Raw genomic sequence first — 16,784 nt, 5'->3', positions numbered from 1 at the left:
TTCTTATGTTTATATTAATTCATCATCTAAATTTTTACATATATCTCTTCTCTAACCATTAATATAATTACCCCCATACTTTAAAATACTCTGATTCCTCCTTTTCTTTAATTACCAATGTTAATCTATTCATTTCTGCACGTTCCAATATTTTCTTAATTACTTCTCCCTCTAAAGGGATTTTCTCTGCTTTCCAATTTTGAGCAAATACAATTCTTGCTGCAGTTACTATATGTATAGTCAAATAAGTATTCTCTTTACTATATTTCTCTGGTAAGATACCCAATAGGAACAGTTCAGGTTTTAAATCAATATATTGTTGTATCCTCTAGCCATGTTCTAATTTTAATCCAGTAGTTCCTTGCTTCTGGACACGTCCACCACATATGATATTACGATTCTGGTATCTGATGACATTTCCACCATTTAGCTGATTTATCTTTAAAAATTTTTGCCAATTTTTCAGGTGCCATGTGCCATCTATAGCAGGAATCTCCAACCTTGGCAACTTTAAGCCTGGTGGACTTCAACGCCCAGAGTTCCTCAGCCAGCAAAGCTGGCTGGGGGATTCTGGGAGTTAAAGTCCACCAGGCTTAAAGTTGCCAAAGTTGGAGACCCTTGATCTATAGAACATTTTGTATTGATTTTCTTTATATGCTGTGGACATGGTTAATTTATAATTTCTTTCCCATATTTGCTGCCATTTGTCTAACTCAATTGTATATCTAAAATTCTTAGCTCATGCTATCATTGTTTCTTTTACCTCTTCTTTTCCTGTGTTGGAGCATTCACAACTTCTGCAGGCAAGTTGTTCCACTTATTGATTGTTCTAACTGTCAAGAAATTTCTCCTTAGTTCTAGGTTGCTTCTCTCCTTGATTAGTTTCCACCCATTGCTTCTTGTTCTACCCTCAGGTGCTTTGGAGAATAGTTTGACTCCCTCTTCTTTGTGGCAACCCCTGAGATATTGGAAGACTGCTATCATGTCTCCCCTAGTCCTTCTTTTCATTAAACTAGACATAGCGAGTTTGTATTAGGGATGCGGTGGCTTAGGGGCTAGGATGTTGAGCTTGTCGATCAAAAGGTCGGCAGCTCGGGGGTTCGAATCCCTAGTGCTGCCGTGTAATAGGGTGAGCTCCCGTTACTTATCCCAGCTTCTGCCAACCTAGCAGTTTCGAAAGCACGTAAAAATGCAAGTAGAAAAAATAGGGACCACCTTTGGTGGGAAGGTAACAGCGTTCCGGGCGCCTTTGGCATTGAGTCATGCCGGCCACATGACCACGGAGACATCTTCGGTCAGCGCTGGCTCTTCAGCTTTGAAACACAGATGAGCACCGCCCCCTAGAATCGGCAACGACTAGCATGTATGTGCGAGGGGAACCTTTACCTTTACCTTTATCGAGTTCCTGCAACCGTTCTTCATATGTTTTAGCCTCCAGTCCCCTAATCATCTTTGTTGCTCTTCTCTGCACTCTTTCTAGCGTCTCAACATTTTTTATTTTTTCTTCTTCTTCTAGCTTAATGCTCAATAAGTAATTATATAGTTTTTAAATTATTTTTTCATCAGTTCCTGTGAGAATCTCATCCAGCTCTGTCATTTCCAAGTAAAAACCATATAGTTTTAGCATCTTTTTCATATCTTGTTCTTTCAGTGTTTTCTCTGATCACTCTCGCAGTAACTCAGCCCATACTATGCCATGTATTCTTTCAAACAGAGGCACCAGGATTCATACAAGCGGAAATGATTTGCCTTCGTCTACTCAGTGTCCGTAAACGCAGGACGGATGTGAAAGTGAACCCTGATCCGCTATTATTCCTCACCGGGCAGGAATTCTGCTGACCTACTTTCACACAAGCAGGCAGTGTCTATGGCAAATCAGCGCTGAAAAGCAGGGATTGCATCACCCAGAAGCAATCTATTTTCCAACTCAAAAGCCTAATCCAAGACCTGAATGCATCCCATTCATTTGAATCCATAAACAAACACATTCCAATTTAAGACTCTTCCAGTTTTGGAAACTAAAACCCAGAGCTTGCAATATAACGAAGAATGAAGAAATGGATATTTAGAGAATAGACACTGATTAACTTTTTAGCCTCTTTTTGTGGGAACCTGAATAAAAATTATATGGATTGGATGACTAGCAACACTCAGAGACTATTTAAAAACAGATATTAATGTATAATTTTAGACAGTATGGTGGCCTAGAGGTGCAGATGCTTGCTTCACATTCAGGAGGCTAAGAGTTCAATCCTAGGCAGAGACAGATCTTTCTCTATCAGGACACAAAGAGAAAATGTCTGCTGTCAACTCCATATAGACGTCAGGAAGGGCATCCGGCCAGTAAACGCTCAGCTCCATTCAGTCGCCCCGATTCTACCCCCAATACAAGGGATTACAGGGTCATAAAAACAAAGAAAAATCTGTAATTTTAGAGTAAGAGTTGAAGTTAAGTTTCATTTCTATCTGCCGCAAAAGGAGTCAGAAGACATCCATTTTTGTATATCTTTTTTTCTACATTTTTTAAAGTTTTACTGCACCTCTATTTCCTATTTTTCTCTCTATCCTCTTTACTATTTCCTTTTTTGATAATTCTTTTGTTATTTTTACTTTGAAAAATTGAATAAAGCTATTGTAAAAATAACTTAAACGGCTGCTTGTAAAACCCGAGTTTAGGTACCCATTGAGATCCGCCTATGTCAATGTACCCCAAAAAGAAAGCTACAGTCCTTGATCTAAGATATTTCTGCCCTCTTGGAAATAGAGAGAAAGTAGAAGGAGATGACAGGTTGCTCGGACTCAGAAGACTAACTTTCTGTATAAGTTTATTAACTAGCAAGAATTTCTCTAGATCAGCCTTCTGCAACTTGATATGTACACAATGTTGCAGGTCTATTTAGATAGACCAGGTTCACACATGCTATGCCAGGGGTGTCAAACTCAAGGCCCCCAGGCCGGATCTCGCCCTTGGGTTGCTTAGATCTAGCCCATGGGGTTGCCATAGAAATAGGTAAGGACCGGCCCACTGGTCTTGGCCAGCAAAAACTGAGTTCAAGAGAGCTGCACATAGCCTTCCCGGGCCCCATTTTCAGCCACGGTGGCCTCTTCAGCCCTCTGCCAGTGAAAACGGTCCTCCCGGTGTCCGTTTTTGGCCACAATGGCCTCCTCCAGCCCTCTGCCAGTGAAAATGGAGCCCAGCAGGGCCACATGCAGCCCACCCGGGCTTTGTTTTCACTGGCAGAGGGTGGCAGGAGGATCCCCCCCCAGTCCCGCCCAGGCCACCACAGGTGCCCCCAACATGAGTGACATCGAGCAGGCCATGCCCACACCCCAGCCTCGCCCGCCCGGCCCCCCCGAAGTCAAACCCGGGTACTTACGGGACCGCCTGCTGTTACCTGATGTCTCCCACCGACCCGTACGCTCACACAGAGAGGGTCTTCTCAGGGTGCCGTCCATCAAACAATGTCGGCTGGCGGCCCCCAGGGGTAGGGCCTTCTCTGTTGGAGCTCCCACGCTTTGGAATGAACTTCCCCCTGGTTTACGTCAAGTGCCTGATCTTCGGACTTTTCGCCGTGAGTTGAAAACGCACCTATTTATTCAAGCGGGACTGGCTTGAAAGTTTTAAATGTCTTATTAATTTTAATTGGGGCTATTTATAATTTTAAATTTTAAATTGTTTTAAATTCTCAGCCAATTGTAATATGCTTGTTTTAGTTTTGTTTTTTAATATGTATATTGTGGGCTTTTTTAATATTTGGCTGTCCTTCGGGAGAAGGGTGGTATAAAAATCTAATAAAATAAAATAAAATAAACAAATAAATAATAAACACAACCCTGACGCGGCCCTCAGTGAAATCAAGTTTGACGCCCTTGTTCTATGCTGCATTGAGGTTTGCTTGGCGTTGGGCCAGTGTATTGGGCTTACACAATGAAGTTCATAAATCACGGTTTGTGGCCAAGCACAACACTGTGGCTTTAATTAATGAAATGCAGGGCGAAACATGACTTGACACAATATGTGGACTCAGTCAACTAACACTTATTCAATAAACATTAGTTAAGCACGTCTCTGTGGGCTGACTTTTGGGAAAATGCCAAGTAATAATCTCTGTCAGGTAATCCAGATTCAATAACCTGAATATTCAACCAAGCTATTTTCTCAATATCTAGTTCCGCCCTAGAAAAACTCCAGGTGGATTTTAAGGCTCTTAAAACTACATTCTGAACTGATCCTCACAACAACCTTATAAAATGGGTTAGGACAGAGAGAAATAGACAGAATGCAAGCAGTCCTTGACTTACGACCACAATTGAGCCCCCACATTTCTGTTGCTAAGTGAGACATTTGTTAAGTGAGCTTTGCCCTCTTTTACGACCTTGCTTGCCACAGTTGTTGAGTGAACCATTGCACTTGTTAAGTTAGTAACATGGTTGTTAAGTGAATCTGGCTTCCTCATTGATTCTGATTGCCAGAAGGTCACTAAAGGGGATCCAGTGATGCCTGGACACGGCAACCATCATAAATATGAGTCACTTGCCAATCATCTGAATTTTGATCATGTGACCGTGGGGATGCTTAAGTGTGAAAAATGATCATAAGTCACTTTTTTCAGTGCTGTTGTAACATTGAACAGTCACTAAACCAACTGTTGTAAGTCAAAGACTACCTGTGCATAGGTGCCAAAATGTACCAAGTGAGTATCTCAATTTTAGCTCAGGCTTTCTCATTTTGTGAACTTCTAAATATATTGGATTTTGACAGCCATAATCTTCAGGTGAAGAGGATGAGGGCAGATTTCAACCTGTCTAAACTGTGGGATCCTTCTCCTATTCCAGAACCATTTTTAAGAAAGCTGGGTGCAAGGGTGGGATTCAGCCGGTTCGGACCGGTTTGGGCGAACTGGATGCTAATTTTACATCTGGTTCGCTGAACCGGTAGTTGCAAGGAGTGGCTGGCCCCACCCACCCCTCCCCTCCCCTCCCAGGAGTCTCCACATGGCCCATGTTGGATGCCAGGTAAGTGCAGCGCCCAAGTGGACACTCTGGGTAGGCAAAAAAATGGGCCTTCCGGAAGTTCCAGAAGTCTGAAAATGGACCTGTTTCCTGCCTCTGGAGAGCCTCCGGAGCCCTGGGGAAGCCATTTTCACCCTCCCGGAGGCTCGAGTAAAGCCTCCAGAGATTGGGGAGGACGAAAACTCCCACCACCACCATGGTGCAGGAGGCTGAGTAGGCCACATCCAATATGGCCACGCCCACCCAGCAACCGGGCAGAGAAGCGGTTGCTAAAATTTTTGAATCCCATCCCTGGTTGGGTATCTGGATACTCAGTTCTGTTAAGCATTTATTTATTTATTTATTTATTATTTATTTATTATTTAGACTTTTATACCGCCCTTCTCCTGAAGGACTCAGGGCGGTGTACAGCCAAATTAAAATATACAATCTACAATATTAAAACAACAGATTAAAATAACATATTATATAACGGCCGAAAAGTTTAAAAAATTTAAATGTAAAACCGTCCAATTGACCCCAGTAAAACACAGTACCCCAATTTAAAATTATTAAAATTCAGATTTCAAAATTTAAAAATTAAAAGTTAAAAATTAAGAATTAAGCCAGTCCCGCTTGGATGAACAAATACGTTTTCAGTTCACAGCGAAAGGTCCGAAGGTCAGGTAGTTGACGCAAACCAGGGGGAAGTTCGTTCCAGAGGGTAGGTGCTCCTACAGAGAAGGCCCTTCCCCTGGGGGCCGCCAGCCGACATTGCTTGGTGGACGGCACCCTGAGAAGACCCTCTCTGTGTGAGCGTACGGGTCGGTGGGAGGCAAAGGGTAACAGCAGGTGGTCCCGTAAGTACCCGGGCCCTAAGCCATGGAGCGCTTTAAAGGTGGTAACCAACACCTTGAAGCGCACCCGAAAGACCACAGGTAGCCAGTGCAGACTGCGCAGGAGTGGTGTTACCCGGGAGCAACGTGTGGCTCCCTCAATCACCCGCGCAGCTGCGTTCTGGACTAACTGAAGCCTCCGAGTGCACTTCAGGGGTAGCCCCATGTAGAGAGCATAGCTGTGGAGGGCAGAGGGAACGAAGAGCAGCCATCAAGGCAACTATGAGGTAAGATGGATTTGAGCCCTAGCCAAGAAAGTAATCTGTGGAAACATCGCTGAGAAGCCCCTCCATAGTTCAACACAAAGATAAAGGGAGGTAAGAAGAAGCAGCGCATTTAGCCTTGCAGGATTCAGGGAACCAGGTGGATCAAAGCCAGTCAGAAAATGTTCCTTGGCCAAATATTGCTAGCTTTCCCAGACAATTGCAACATACAACAATACAGAGACCGATCTGGGATTTGGTGCAGATTTCCCAACTCTGCTTGATGGTGACAGAAACCAGAAACCAAACATACAACTCCTTGAATGCAACAAACAATTTCACCACTATGCTTTGCCCCGAACGTGCTTTTTCAAAGTTCTGAAGAAGCTTCTTGGATGAGAAGCAAAACGTCTTTGAGGAAAAACAAAGGAAGTCCAGTTGCCTTTTCAAAAAGCAAACCCTTGGGACAAACCGTCACCTGGATGACTGAGAAACCCCATAGACATTTATTGTGCTTTGTGCACACCTGCTAGAACTTGCGTAACCCTTGGGGCCATGACTACATTTAGGCTTAGCAAGTTATTTATAAACAAATGAATATGTAGGAGGGCATCTGCCCAAAATATGAAACTCGTGGTTGCAGGAGAATCCCCGAAAATAAGCTCTCCCTGGATAATAAGCCCTCCCCTAAAGCAGGGGTCTCCAACCTTGGTCCCTTTAAGACTTGTGGACTTCAACTCCCAGCTTTGCTGGCTGAGGGACTCTGGGAGTTGAAGTCCACAAGTCTTAAAGGGACCAAGGTTGGAGACCCCTGCTCTAAAGGACAGGATAGGAGACAAAAGTAGGAGAGAAGGTGAGAAAGGGGGAAAAGAGGGGAGGAGTGGGGGGAAAGGAAGGGGAAGTAGGGAAGAGGAAGGAGAGGAGGAAGGAAGAAAGTAGGAGACGAGAGGAGGTAGGGAAGGGAAAGAAAGAAGGAGAAAGTGGCTTGTTGTAAAATGAGGGAAAAGAAAGGGTAGAAGAGCAACCCCGAATGTAATAAAAATGCCTTATCTTTATTCTTTCTTTAGAAAAAATATGTAAATGTATGATCAATTATGGATAAGAGAATGTACATTTACAATAAGTGTATAAGAATTAAAAATTTAAAAAAATTCAAAAAAAAAAACTCTCCCCTGAAAATAAGCTCTCTCCCCAAAATATTTAAACTCATGCACAGCTGGTCCCCACCATTTCCTCTGATTAGGGTTAGGGAGACAGATCTGGAAATCAGGTAAGACGGCAAGAGGAGCCCCGTCATGCTCCATGCGCCCCAAAATAATAAGACCTCCCCGAAAATAAGGCCAAGCGCTTATTTCAGGGTGCAAAAAAATATAAGACAGGGTCTTATTTTCGGGGAAACACGGTATCTACGGAGGATGCTTGTCATACAACTCAAGATAACGGCCAGGGATCACATGAATAAAGTCTTACTATCACAAAAAAAAAGTGGGGAGGCAAAATTTTGACTTTTTTTTTTTTAACCTTAACTTGGACACTCCTGTTCTGTTTGATGAGCTTTGATATTATTTGCGAGCTTGGGGATTTTCTGTTTAATTAACAGGGGGGAAAAATAGGAGTGTTTGATCACACTGATATTGTTCTGAATATCCATGCTTTAAGGACAATTCAAATAAAATGAATGAGAGCCAAAGAACAGCTGTGTGGATGATCAGGGAAATAGCCCCTCTCCAACTCCATGATATGAAAAAACAAAAAGTCCAGTTGCCTTTTGAAAAAGCACCTTTGGGATAACTATGACCTGGATGACGGAGAATCTCCACAGACATACATATTATGTATTTGTATTAAAATTGAAGGGCAGATAAATCTGGAAAACTATACCAGGAGCAATGCATTCATTTCAACTGCTCAGAGATCCTCTCTGTTAAAGCTAAGGTTCCCCTCGCACATATGTGCTAGTCGTTCCCAACTCTAGGAAGCGACGCTCATCGCCATTTCAAAGCCGAAGAGCCAGCGCTGTCCGAAGATATCTCCGTGGTCATGTGGCCGGCATGATTAAACGCCAAAGGCGCACGGCACACTGTTTACCTTCCCACCAAAGGTGGTCCCTATTTTTCTACTTGCATTTTTTTACATGCTTTTGAACTGCTAGGTTGGCAGAAGCTGGGACAAATAATGGGAGCTCACCCTGTTACACGATGCTAGGGATTCGAACCACTAAACTGCTGACCTTTCGATCGAAAGATCTTAGCCACTGAGCCACTGCGTCCCCCATTCCTCTCTGTTATCCTTTGGTTTAAAAAAAAAGGCAAGTTGAAATGTAGAGAAACAACACCTAAAATACAGGACTTCGTCTTTCTGATAGGTTCAAAACACACACACACACACACAAAAATAAGAAGTGAATTAAGACACACAACTCTGGATCAAAGTCAAGGCTTAAAACAAGCTGGCAGGCCTTGTGCTCAACCCTAGGTCTCATTCCGATATAAACAGTTCACGCCGAGCATGATGGGATTACACAGTAATCTTCAAAGACCAAGCCTATAACTTCTTGGAAGCATTACCCACACTAACAACTGTAGTACTGACATGCTATTACATGAAAGATCTGCATCTATTAGATGTCTCCAGCGGTGAAAACAGTATTTTCCGGGAGTTAAAACAGGAAGATCCAAGATAAACCCTAAGTCTTTACGTAAGTCTTACCTGCTCACACCTTTATTGGCAACTCCCACTTCTGGATGATGTGCTTGGAGAGAACTTGATCTCTATGGCATGGTTCTAGCCAGGATGTTGGGATTAAGAAGGACTTCTCCTAGCTCCACCCCTTTCCTTTGAAGCAACAGCAACACCTATGGGTGGAGACAAGGAATTTCTGTCGTCATTGATCAACGCAAGACTTGACAAGCAACAGGCACCGATGGCTACAGAAGTTTTGTAAATTGTGATTTCAGATGAGGTGGAGATGAGGTGGGCTAAGTAGAAGGATGAGCAGCCACCCCAGCTTCCATATTTTCTTCAGTGGGTATCTCTACCACAGAAGAACATCAAAGTTAGAGATTCGTGAAGCTGCCCTCAAAAGTACCCAGAGTCAGTTATGGATCCATGAAAGGTTCAGTGGAGAGAAGCATACAAAGAGAAGATTCTCTGAGAAACCATTGGTCCAATCCAAGAGTGGGATTCAGCCAGTTCGGACTGGTTTGGCCGAACCGGTAGTTCTGACGATCAGCTGGCCCCACCCACTTGCCCCACCCTATCCTGTCCTATATTTCCTTCTTTCTGGATCAGCTGATTCGCGCGGCATGATTTCTACTTAACGGGGTTGCCTTAGAAGGTAAGCAGCTGAGCTTCAAATTGCTGTATTTTGAACTCTGTAAGTGCATTAAGCGCATGCGCGCGCAAAGCGCGCACTCACCGAACCGGTTGTTAAACTGGTTGCATCCCACCACTGGTCCAATCAGTCTATAACCAACCTGAAACAGTGCCACCAAATCTTAAATCCTGCAGGAAGATACCATAGTTCAGGGGTCTGCAAACTTGGCTCTTTTAAGACTTGTGGACTTCAACTCCCAGTGTTCCTCAGCCAGCAAAGCTGGCTGAGGAACACTGGGAGTTGAAGTCCACAAGTCTTAAAAGAGCCAAGTTTGCAGACCCCTGCCATAGTTGGTGGTACTGAAAACCACCAAGAGTTGTAAAAAGAACCAAGATGAGAGTTGTAAAACCAGCAAGATGTAAAAGGACTTTCTCCAATCAAGTCTCAACGAGGGTCATCCAAGAACATACCAACGCCATTCCAATTCCATACAGGTAGTCCTTGACTCCCAACACTTTGTTGAGCGACCCATTCAAACTTAGAACAGCACTAGAAAAAGTTACTTGTGACCGTTTTTCACACTAATGGCCGTTGCAACATCCCCACAGTCATGTGACCAAAATTCTAATGCTTGGCAACTGACTCAGATTTATGACCATTGCAGTGTCCTGGACAGGGGGGATATGCTACTGGATCGGACCGGATCGCACAATCCGGTAGCGATTACGGCCGGTAGTTTGGCGATCCGGTAGCGATGGCGGAGCAAAGCTCCACCCACCCGCCCAGGTGTCATTACTTCCTGGTTTGAACCAGGAAGTAATGTGTTTTTGACCTTCTGTGCATGTAAGGCGTGCAGGCGCGCAAGTGAAGCTACCGCGCGCAGGCAGCGTGTGCACTCCTGAGCCGGTCAGGAAGGTAAGTAAATTTCACCCCTGGTCCTGGGTCATGTGAGCCCCTTTTGAGACCTTCTGACAAGCAAAGTCCATGGGGAAGCTGGATTCGCTTAACGACCATGTTACTAGCTTAACAACTGCATTGATTCACTTAACAACTCTGGCAAGAAAGGTTGCAAAATGGGGGGAAAACTCACTTAGCAACAGAAATGTTGAGCTCACTTGTGGTTGTAAGGCAAGGACTACCTTGTAGCTAGATCTCAACCCTGGTTGAAAAGGGTCCTCCTGCCAGTCCACTTCTTCTAAGGCAGTGGTTCTCAACCTTTATAGTGCTGCGACCCCTTTAATACAATTCCCCACGATGTGGCGAGCCCAACCGTAAAATCATTTTCGTTTTGAATTTATTGCGCCTGAAGCCATATTGGCTAGCGATCTGAACTTCTTGCGATTGCCTTGAGGACAGAGACATTAAAGCGGAGACTCCTCCCCTATTAAGTTTATCACGCCTGAAGCCAGATTAGGCTAGCGATTGGGAGTGATTGCAGCTGGCTTGAGAGGGAGACATCAGAGCAAAGATTTCTCTCTTTTTTAATTCATCACGCCTGAAGCCAAATTCGGCTAGCGATTTGAAGAGCCTGCAGCTGGCATGTGGAGTCAACCATTGGAGCGCGATTCTTCGACTCGCAAGTATACTTCCCATATTTCTGATGGTCTTAGGCGACCCCTGGCAAATCGTCATTCGACCCCCAACAGGGTCACGACCCACAGGTTGAGAACCGCTGTTCTAAGGGAAGGACAAACAATCGAGCTCCCATCACAGACCCAACAACCTTTACTAAAGGGGAGCTAGAGACTGGGTGAAAATTATTCATCTCCTCCACATCCAGGAAGGGCTTCCGAAAGAGAAGGAACCGTTGCCACTGCCTTGCCTACAATTTCCATAATCCAGAAAAAAATATCTCCTCCAACGACTCAGAGGAATCAGATGACACACGAAGGCATCCCACAGGGGGCAAAGGTCATCCTAGAGGGCACCCCACCCACTGTCTCAGAAGTCACGAACCGAAATGAATCCCAGATAACTTAGTAAGATAAGCGTCCTTCCACCCACCCAGGTGAAATCAAGACTGGAACGGAACTGAGAGACTGGCTAAATTTTGCACTGTCTAGTTTAGGGGTGTCAAACTCAAGGCCCCCTTCCTCTGGATTTATCAGAGGAAACCCTTATTCTCCAAATGTTCCCAAATTTTTTGCTACGGATTCTGTGGTCTGAGGTTCAGACATGCCTCCAAAACATCTGGAGCGGTCGCAGGTTGTTTATTCCGGCCGTATGTTACCTGTAATATTTTGAATATGACAGCCTAAGGAAATGGGCTGGAATCATATTTGTCATTCCTGGAAGCCTCTTTTGTCCCAAGCATGCAAAAGTGCTTACGAATAAATGCAAGAAAACCACATTTTTATTCACAACAAGGCCTGGAAGGTTTTTTTCCTCAACCCATTGGGAAATCAGATCTATTGTGAGATTATAGAGAGGTTTTTAGGCGCGGTAAAGATAAAAAATTTACCTAAGTTAAATGATAGGTTTAGGAATACCAAATTGGATTAAAACAGTTTGCGGCCATGTGTTATACCTTAAAGTTCAGAGAACATACCGTTCCCTGTTCACCTAAGGTGAAGAGCAAAACTCCAAGGTGAATATGCCGAGAAGAACGAGTTCCTATGAGCCAGCAGTGTGCAGCCGCCACCAAAAAAGCTAATACAATCCTGGATTGTACAAACTTGAGCACAGAATCAAAATCACCTGAAGTATTAGTACCACTTTATAAAGCCCTTAGTAAGACCACACTTGGAATACTGCAACCAATTTTGGTCGCCACACTACAAAAAAAGATGTTGAGACATTGGGAAAAGTTCAGAGAAAAACAACTAACATGATCAAAGGCCTGGAGACTAAAAGATATGAAGAACGGCCGCAGGATTTGGGTTTGGCTAGTCTAGTAAAAAGAAGAATTAGGGGTGACGTGATAGCAGTCTTCCAGTATTTGAGGGGCTGCCACGAAGAAGAGAGAGTCAAATTATTCTCCAAAGCACCAGAGGGCAGGACAAGAAACAATAGATGGAAACTAATCAAGGAGAGAAGCAACCTGGAATTAAGGAGAAATTTCCTAACAAGGAAGACAATTAACCAGTGGAACAGCTTTGCCTTCAGAAATCATGGGCGCTCCATCGTTGGAGGTTTTTAAGAAGAGACTGGACAGTCACTTGTCTGAAATGGTATAGGTTCTCCTGCTTGAACAGGGGGGCTAGACTAGGAAACCTCCAAGATCCCTTCCAGCTCTATTCTATTCTATTCTATTCTATTCTATTCTATTCTATTCTATTCTATTCTATTCTATTCTATTCTACTCTATTCTATTCTATTCTATTCTATTCTACTCTACTCTATTCTATTCTACTCTACTCTATTCCATCCCATCCCATCCCATCCCCCAGTGTGGTAGCAAATGACAAAGCAGATCTTGGTGCCCCCCAAAAAGGAATAATGTGGCTTTGGAGATTGATGATATTTTTGCTACAACAAGCTAGGCCCGCCAAGGATTTTGTGTAAAAGCTTTTATTGACCCATATTCTTTAATATGGGCAGTTAGATCTTATAAAGCTTCCATCTGAAAGAGGAGAAATGTTATTAGAAGCATAAAGATTTAGAGTGAAGGTCATCTGCTGATTATCATAGGTCCGACAAGGTAAAAGTATGGAGGTTGTTCACCATTATCTTCACCACTATCTTGTGGTACATCATTTATCTTCTTTGGGGATGTGTTCTACCCCAAACAGACTGGCCTTTCCTATGAACGTGACATCCAACATATGTGGGGAATATCATTACAGATTTGTAGTTATTAGCATTCTGTCTACTAGCCGAGAAATAATATCAGCAAGAAAGAAACATATCCCAAGAGATAATCTGAAGGACCGTGACGTCGGCCATTTCCACACATCCAACTCTAACAGTAATAAGGGCAGGAGTTACAAATAGTCCTCTAGTTACAAGCGTTTTGTTTAGCAACCGTCCAAAGTTACAACATTGCTGAAAAAAACAATTCATGCTTAGCACCGTTGCAACATCCCCAGGCTCCCAGGGAATCAAAATTTGAGAGTTTGGCATCCAACGTGCATTTATGATGGCTACAGCATCCTGGTAGATCATATGGTCACCATTTGCAACCTTCCCACCCAGCTTTCGACAATAGCAATAGTCCTTAGACTTATACACGGCTTCAGAGTTCTTTGCAGTCTTCTCCAAGCTGTTTACAGAATTAGTATATTGCCACCCAACAATCTGGGTTCTCATTTTACCGACCTTGGAAGGATGGAAGGCTCAGTCAACCTTAAGCCGGTCAGAATCGAACTGCTGAACTGCAGTCAGCCGGCAGTCAACAGAAATAGCCTGCAGTACTGCATTCTAACCACTGCGTCACCACGGCTCTTAAGCAAAGTCAGTGGGGAAAGCTGGATCCATTTAACAACTATTATTATTATATAGTATATTATTATTATTATTATTATTATTATTATTATTATTATTTAAATTTGTATACCGCCCTTCTCCCGAAGGACTCAGGGCGGTTCACAGCCAAGTAAAAATACAATACTATAAATACAAATTAAAATACAATTAAAAAACTTATTAAAATTGGCCAGAATTAAAATTATATGATGGGAACATGACAGGAGAGAAGTACACATATGCAATAGTGGTGAATATCCATAGCTAGGGTGTAAGTTAAGGGTGAAGATTCGTTCTCTGACTTCAGAAAATTTCATTACCAGGATAGGTAACATCTTCAGTGGAGTTTAGGGGATGTCAGTGTTCTGTTCTGCAGTCAAACGCGACAATCCCAAATCCTTAATCTCTACCCGCACCGACATCAAACAGCACCAGTTCGATTGGAGCAACACAAAAATCATCAACCACATTACCATCCGCCACGCTCATGAGTTCACAGAAGCCTGGCACTCCACAAGCAATCCCATCAACAGACACGTTGACCTACAACCAGCCTACCAACCCTTCAAAATCCAAACGAGGACTGGAGATAACAGGTTTTGTACAACTCAGTGCCCTGAGAATTCATGCTTGCTCAATTTGGGGGTAATTTTGCATCTGCTCCAATTCTGTGTTACTCCATTAGCTTAGATTGCTCATTCTTTGGAGACCGAGTACTAGCTTCAGTATTAACATTTGGTAAACACTTATATATAATCATCAGGAAGGACCTGTTTTTCTTACCCACAACAACAAACTTGTAGGTTGTTCTGAGAGTGATGGGCTCAAATCCACCTGGGGACTTTCCATGAATGGCCAAGATTATTAGAGCACTATTCCTCAACTTGGCAACTTTAAGATGTGTGGACTTCAACTTCCAGAACTCCCCATGGCTGGTGGAGAATTCTGGGAGTTGAAGTCCACACATCTTAAGAAACACTGGATTAGAATCTGGGTCTCCCTATTCTACCATCGTGGCTGAGTTTGTAGATCTCAATTCCATCTAATTTCTGGCATTTAAACTATTCCCTCAACTCCTTAGTTTTCTGCCTTTGTTAAGATCCAACGTTGAATTTTAGGTTGACAAAATCAGAAATGAGGAGGTGATAAGCGGCCTGAGAAAGCAAAGGGCTCAAAATCATTAAAGAGTGAAAGTTAGAATATTTTGGACATGTGATGCGATACCCAGAAAAATACGGCATCCTTCACTTAATCCTCCAGGGAAAGATTGAAAGCAAACGAGGTGTCCAGGCAGAAGAAGAACATCATGGCTTCAAAATCTAAGCAACAGGTTTGGACAAAACTCAGCAGCACTTTTTCGTGAGACTGTTGATAAAAATAGGATCGCCAACATGATCACCAACATCTGATGACAGCTATGGCCCGAGAAGACCGAAGAACATCCTGACCTGGGAATCCTGGTTAACCCTTAACCACAAATGTACTATTTCGGCTACGCTATTACAGATATGAGGTCATAATGACCTCAGTAGCAAAAAGACATGAGATGTTTCCATGGTTGGATCTAAAAATTGATGTATAGAGCAGTAAACAAAAAAAAAATGGATTGATCTCTATCAAATCCACATCGCGCAGGGCACTTTTTGTTTCTCTATCCTTGAACTTCAATCTTCCTTCTCTAATTTTTACATTGGTCCACTGAATGATGGCGCTAATAATTTCTGTAGAAAATAGTAATTTCCAAAATCTCGTGGGGAGTAGGTGAATTTTCGAGATTTCTAGCTGCTTGCCGGAGTCCAGGTAATTGCACAACAATATTGTGACTAGCGGTTCTGGGTCTATTGCCCAAGGTTGACTCAGCCTTCCATCCTTTATAAGGTAGGTAAAATGAGGACCCAGATTGTTGGGGGCAATAAGTTGACTGTATATAATATACAAATGGATGAAGATTATTGCTAACATAGTGTAAGCCGCCCTGAGTCTTCGGAGAAGGGCGGGATATAAATGCAAATTAAAAAAAAAATGTTAACAAAGATCTGCGGTCAAAATGACCGAAACTCAAATTCAAACGCCGCTACAGAAAACACCAAATAACTGATGCAAACGCGATGCTGCATACACTCTTATTGGTGGGGAAATAAAAGCTATTCCCAATTGGAATGGTCCATTTCTAAAAACAGGGGTGTTTCAAACGTTTGGGAAAACCGTTGCGGTCACTATGACGGCGGGTTAAGGGTTAAAATGGAGCCTTAAATATTTATTCCCAAGAAAGGGAGGAATCTGTCTACCCCATCTAAATTCCAGGTGAGGTTACATCTCCCCACTGAAGAAAAGGTGAGGTCAGCATAACTTCCTGCCTGAGTAAAACTCCCTTACCTTGGGAAATTCCTAGATGCTTCAGGTCCCAGGTGTGGGGACTACGTAGCTGGATATCTACGGAAGGAGACTAACAGGTTAGTATGGTATGTAGGTAACAAGCCCTCCTCTTCCTCCTCCTCCTCCTTAATACAGGTAGTCTTCAACCTATGACCCAAAATTTCCAGTGCTAGATAAAGACAGCTGTTAAGTGAGTTTTGCTCTATTTTACGACCTTTCTTGCCGCAGTTGTTAAGCGAATCGCTGCAATTGTTTAAGTCAGTAACATGGTCGTTAAGTGAATTTGGCTTCCCCCATGGACTTTGCACATCAGAACGTCACAAAAGATGATCACATGACCTCGGGGAGCACCACAACCATCGTAAGTGCATACCAATTGCCAAGTGTCTGACTTTTGATCATGTGACCATGAAGATGGGCGTAAGTCTGAAAAACAGTACAAGTCGTTTTTTTCAGTGCCGTTGTAACTTCAAACGGTCCCTATACGAATGGTTGTCATTTGAAGACTATCTACACAGATGGGATGCAACGACTATCATGGAACAACTGTAGTTAGAAATAACAAATATTTCAGTGGAGAGTTGTATCAGAGACACT

General features: G+C 43.2%; 1 protein-coding gene across 4 annotated transcripts in view; it reads right to left on the bottom strand.

The window, feature by feature from the left end:
- The window catches only part of PPT2 (palmitoyl-protein thioesterase 2), a 90,249-nt gene that overhangs the window by 46,154 nt on the left and 27,311 nt on the right, over positions 1-16,784 (bottom strand). For all 4 annotated transcript variants that reach the window (XM_058171704.1, XM_058171705.1, XM_058171707.1 and 1 more), the window contains exon 2: positions 8,801-8,946. The gene's annotated coding sequence lies outside the window, so the exon portion shown is untranslated. The remainder of the gene's footprint in view (positions 1-8,800; positions 8,947-16,784) is intronic.

Source organism: Ahaetulla prasina, chromosome 2 (genome assembly GCF_028640845.1).
Source record: "Ahaetulla prasina isolate Xishuangbanna chromosome 2, ASM2864084v1, whole genome shotgun sequence".
Lineage (NCBI taxonomy): Eukaryota > Metazoa > Chordata > Lepidosauria > Squamata > Colubridae > Ahaetulla > Ahaetulla prasina.
The sequence above is the reverse complement of the archived record's forward strand: the minus strand, read 5'-3'. Positions and strand labels throughout refer to the sequence as shown.